The following is a 6,000-nucleotide window of genomic DNA, read 5'->3' on the forward strand; positions in this document are numbered from 1 at the left end:
AATGTTATAAAATCTCATAGAAATGATAGATAGTCGGTTGAATATGTAGAGAAGGAAACAAGAGCAGCCAACACCTCGCACTTAAAAGTCCACAAGGGCTGGCCGCTAGCCACACCAAAAGAAAGAGACATCCTCATTCCACATTTTGTTTTAGCTAATCTTCTTCAATTAGAATATACTTTAACGTGGGATGACACAAATAAAGTAGCGAACAACTGATATTATTGGAAATAAATAGAACCGGAGGAATTAGGGGTGAGCAAAACCGAACCGGAACCGAAAAACCGGACCGAACCGTGTAAATTCGGTTCGGTTCGGTCCAAATTTTCTGAAAGTTCGGTCCATTCGGTCCGGACCGAATAGACCGAAATAAAGTTCGGTTCGGTCCGGTCCGTAAAAAAATATTTCGGTCCGGACCGAATAGACCGAATTGTCCAAAATATATATAATTTTAATTTATATTTATATTATATATGTATCTTATATGTTATAATTTTAATATCTAGTTTGTAAATTTAATTATATGTATCTTTAATGAATTGGGGGTGATTAATTAATATGAAAATTTTAAAATAAATCATGAATTTTAGTTTTATTTATAATATTTTTTTTATTTTTAAAATAATTTCGGTTCCTTCGGTCCGGTTCGGTCCATTATTAAATTTCGGTCCGGTTCGGTCCGAAAAAAATCTAAATTTCGGTTCTCGGTCTATTCGGTTCGGTCCGGTTTTGGACCGAACCGACCGAATGCTCACCCCTAGGAGGAATATCCAATAATCTGAAATCCAAGACCATGCATAACGCAATGCTTTCTCGGTCGTTGACTGCCCCTCAATATTGACTATCCCCTCCGTCCTACGATTCTTTATAGTTTTCTTTTTCGGATGTCCCATTTATTTCTTTACATTACAAAACCTTTTTAAAATAATTAATACGTCTCACCTCTTTTCCAATTTTCCTCCCATTTCACACTACTTTTATTCCATTATCTTCATTTTATATATTAAAAATCAATGGTTCCACCACTTCACCCACTTTTTTTTTTTATCTTTTCCACTACTTTACATATATCTCTTAATCTCCATGCTCAAATCCATGTAAACAATTGGGTGGGATGGAGAGAGTAACTATTTAGGAGTTTTTTTCCATATAAATGTGTAGATTAGATTCGATCGGTGTATATTAGTTCTTTTCTTTGACCATGCAATATATTCTTTTATAGAAAAATAGTGAAAAAAGCCGCGTTTCGCGGCGGTGTTATAAATTTTGATATGAATAACATAAAAATTATTTTGAGTCAATCTTCCTGTTAAACATATCTTTAATAAATAAAATTATAATTAATATAAAAATTTGTATAAGTGGCCATCATGTCAAACACAATACTGATAATAAAATTAGCTCGAACTTCCCTCCCGTCAAAGACAATATTAATCAATAATTATTATTTTTAAGATAAAATTAAATATTATAATTTAGATCAAAATTAGTTTGAGTCGCTCTCTTGTCAAATACAATACTAATAACAAAACATTATAATTTAGATATAAGATATTAGTTCGAGTCGCTTTACTGTCAAACACAATACTAATAAAATTATTCTAATTATGATAAAATTAAAGATTATAACTGGATAAAAATTAATTTGAACCGCGGTACCGTTTTAACAAAAAGAATATATTATAACATGGACAAAAAATTATTTTAGCCACTTACCCGTCAAACATAATACTAATAGAAAATTTATTATTATTTAGATAAAAATTAGTTTAGGCCGCCTCCCGTGCCCGTCAAACACAATACTAATCAAGAACTATTTACATTATTATTATAAGATCAATATATGATTCCTATTTTATATATCCTATTTTATTTTGTAATTATTTTGCCGTTTTAACCAAAAAAAATTATAACATAGATAAAAATTATATTAGTCACTGTCCCGTCAAACATAATACTAATATTATATTAGTGAAAAAAGCCGCGCTTCGCGGCGGCGTCATGATTTTTTTTTTAAATTCTGATATGAACTAATGTTATAACAACTTAAAAATTCTTTAATGTTATAATAGCTTAAAAATTCTTTTGAGTCATTTCCCGTAAAACATATCACTGATAAAAAAATATTATAATTAGTATAAAAATTTGCTTAAGTGGCCCTCATTTAATATTCAATCAGACTATCAAGAATCTTTGGATGTATGATATATTAAGGTGTATTGTCGTAAAAATTTGTTTGCTTCATAAAAGCCGTTTGATATAAAGTGTGATTACTTGGCGGCGGCGTGTAATATCTATTCGTAAATTATGAAATAAAATAATATATGAAACTTGTAATATTAAAAATTATAATTGGATAAAAATTATTTTGAACCGTGGTCCTGTTTTAACAAAAAAATATATTATAACATAGATAAAAAAAATTATTTAGCCACTTTCCCGTCAAACAAAATACTAATAAAAAAATTATTATTATTTAGATAAAAATTAGTTTGGGCCGCCTCCCCTACCCGTCAAACACAATACTAACAGAAAATTATTATTATTTAGATAAAAATTAGCTTGGGCCGCCTCCCGTGCCCGTCAAACATAATACTAATCAAGAATCATAAAATCAATATATGATTCCAATTTTATATATCCTATTTATTTATTATTATTTTTATTTAATGATTCCTATTTGTTAGTTAAAAAATATTATTCTTTTATTATTCTAATTTGTGTGCTATTAGTTTTTTTTAATGATTATTATCTTTATAGTCCTTAATTTTCTACTCGAAATTTAAAAAAATTATAAGACTAAATCGAAAATAAAAATTGTACGTATTACCTTACAAATTTTAAATATAAATTGTATTTTTTTGATTGTTAGTTTAAATAAATAAAATCCTATTTCTTTTGGGATTCCTAAATAAGAAGATCCTTGAATTTGGTTTTTTGAATTATAATTTTTTTTTGAATCCAAATTATAATTTAATTTATTATTGGAAATTCAAGAAAATTATAAGACTGAATGAACTATTGTCGAGATTGGTCGTAAGTCCATACATACTATTTGAATGAGGTTGTGAAGATGTCAAAATGTTTTATGTTATTTTCTTGTTGATTATTATGGAACGACGTGAGTTTAGCGCTACGAACATGTTTAGACAATGTAGGTTACGGAAGATGCTGATTTTTATTTTTTTAAATATATAATTTGAAAAAAATTAATAAAATAAGATTATAAATTTCACAACTTTTTTTGATTATGATTCGAACATATTTAGATTATTTTTTCAATATATCTTATCGAAAATAAAATTTTATAATATAAACTCAACTACATCTTCAATATATCTTATCGAAAATAAGAATCGTATATATTACTTAACAAATACTAAATACAAATTGTATTTTATCTATCGAACAATTCTAGATACGCCAACTTTATGATTCAAACATATTTAGATTATTCTTCTATATATCTTATCGAAAATAAAATTTTATAATATAAAATTCAACTACATCTTCAATATATCTTATCGAAAATAAGAATTGTATATATTACTTAACAAATATTAAATATAAATTGTATTTTATCTATTATTATCAGTTTGAATAAATATAATCCTATTTCTTTTAGGATTACTAAATAGAAAAAAAAATGTATCATCTTTAGAATTCAATAAGAAATATTATTTTATCATCTTTAGAATACAATAAGAAATACTAAATATGAAAAGAATTGTATTATATTTAGAATTCAATGGGAGAAGAATTGTATTACCTTTAGAATTCTTGAACCTGATTTTTTGAATTATAACTATATTTTCTCTCCGAAATTTAAGAAAAATCAGAAGACTGAATCGAACAATTCTAGATACGTCCGCATCCTACTTTATATATATATATTGATACTCCTTCCGTCTCATTTTATATTCTTTTTTGGGATGTCCTAGAACCTATTATACTTACTATTTTTGAACACTACTTTTCGCTATTACACCAACTACTTCTCTATCTTATATTCTCTTTTTTATTAAATAAACAGTATTACATCCACTACTTTCCTCCACTATTTCAAATTTATTATTAAATATTGATTGGCCCCACCACTTACCCACTTTTCAACAAAATTTACTATCTTTTTTCTTAATCTCCGTGGAAGTCAAATCAGCTCACATAAAATGAGACGGAGGGAGTACTGTGCAATATGTTTAAATTTTCTTGATATACACAAATTTTTATATTACAACAATTTACATAAAAAGTAAGGTTAATACGAATAAGATATTGAGGATTAGTATTAATTTTGTATATACGATTTTTAGAACGAGAACCCTTATATACGCATTTTTGTATATTATTTCCTAAAAGACTTGTACATATTTTTAGAATACATATCTTACATACATTAACATATTTTGATATCACAAATATAATCTTATTTTCTTACTCTTTTCAATCATATATAAAGTCACATATTCGTATAAACTTGACTAGTTAATAATTGATATTACCATCTCATCATCAATAACCACGGTTCAGAAAAATGCTGCAAAGAAATATGAGTGGGTTGCCAAATCAATTTTTTAAAATTTTAACTTGAAAGGGATTCAAAACATACATATGTTATTAGCATGTATTTGATGAGGAAAAAGCTGTACATAAAAAATATCGGAGACTATATTGTGCTAGATGGTATTATAACACCCGTACGTATACATAAAAAATTTAGGGTTAAGTTGTTGAGCGCTCCCTTTTTTTCCCATATATTACTAACATACATGTAACTGATTTTTTGAACAGACGGCTGAACCGAAGGCATTCGTCACCCATTGTTCATCATCATCCTATCGTTATCCAACTTTGTCTTATCTTGTGTGTTATAAAATTTAATTTTTATTTTCTTCTCAAATTTCACTTTTTGTTCTTATTTAGATTTGTGTGTGACACAAAATTTGTATAATCGTCATTATTGTCATAGAAATAGAAAATTAAGTCTACTTTCCATTATATCCCCCAAATAACAAGATTAGAATTAGTGTTTAAATTTTCAATTAAATAATCAACCGATTTTAAATATCGATAAAACCTGAGATCGTTTCTGAAATACAAGTTTGTGAGTATTTATTAATTCATACTACTAATTCGTTGTCCCTAGCATTGAAAAAAAAGGAGGAAACGAGAACAAGATATTATGAAAGGGAGCGGGAATGAGTAAAACACATCGATTAGCGGTGACAAAGGAAGAAATGAGAACGATATTATGAGAAGGAATGAGAACGAGTAAATACATAAATTTGAAGTCGATGATCGTTAGGTTTTGAGAACAACCTACTTCACATGGTGATAATCAAGGTTAGTAGAGAACGTCCAAATGAATGTATACACATAGATTAGAAGACGATGGTCGTTAGGTTTTGAAAACAACCTACTTAACGTGGTGATAATCAAGGGTAGTAGAGAATGTCCAAATGAATGTATACAAATAGATTTGAAGACGATGGTCGTTAGGTTTTGAAAACAACATACTTAACATGGTGATAATCAAGGTTAGTAGAGAACGTCCAAATGAATGTATAGATGACTTAGTTATTTAATATGGTGATTATTAAGATTAATAGAGAAAGTCTAAGTATGTGTATACGGTGTTTAGTGATTTTGTTTGGTAGACAGAAAATTGATTAATCAGGGTTAGTGATGATACGGATTGATATTAGAAAAAATAAAAGGTGGGAGTAAATAATACACATTTTACGAGAATCTTTTCATTAGGAAAAGAGTAGACATTTTCCACAAAAACAGCCACCGGGAGGATATGTATATCGAGAATCCGGACCACTACATCAAAATAATAATTATACACATGTCTGTTCAGAGAAAGCGGAAGCTGCCTTTAGAATCTACTTTTCTTGACCTGTTTCTGTAAATAAGTAGAAACATTTTTAAGAAGTTGAGAATGTCAGCTTCTCTTCCATCTTTTTTTCAAATACTTTATTAACTTATTTACTTCTA

This window comes from Daucus carota, chromosome 4, assembly GCF_001625215.2.
Source record: "Daucus carota subsp. sativus chromosome 4, DH1 v3.0, whole genome shotgun sequence".
NCBI lineage: Eukaryota > Viridiplantae > Streptophyta > Magnoliopsida > Apiales > Apiaceae > Daucus > Daucus carota.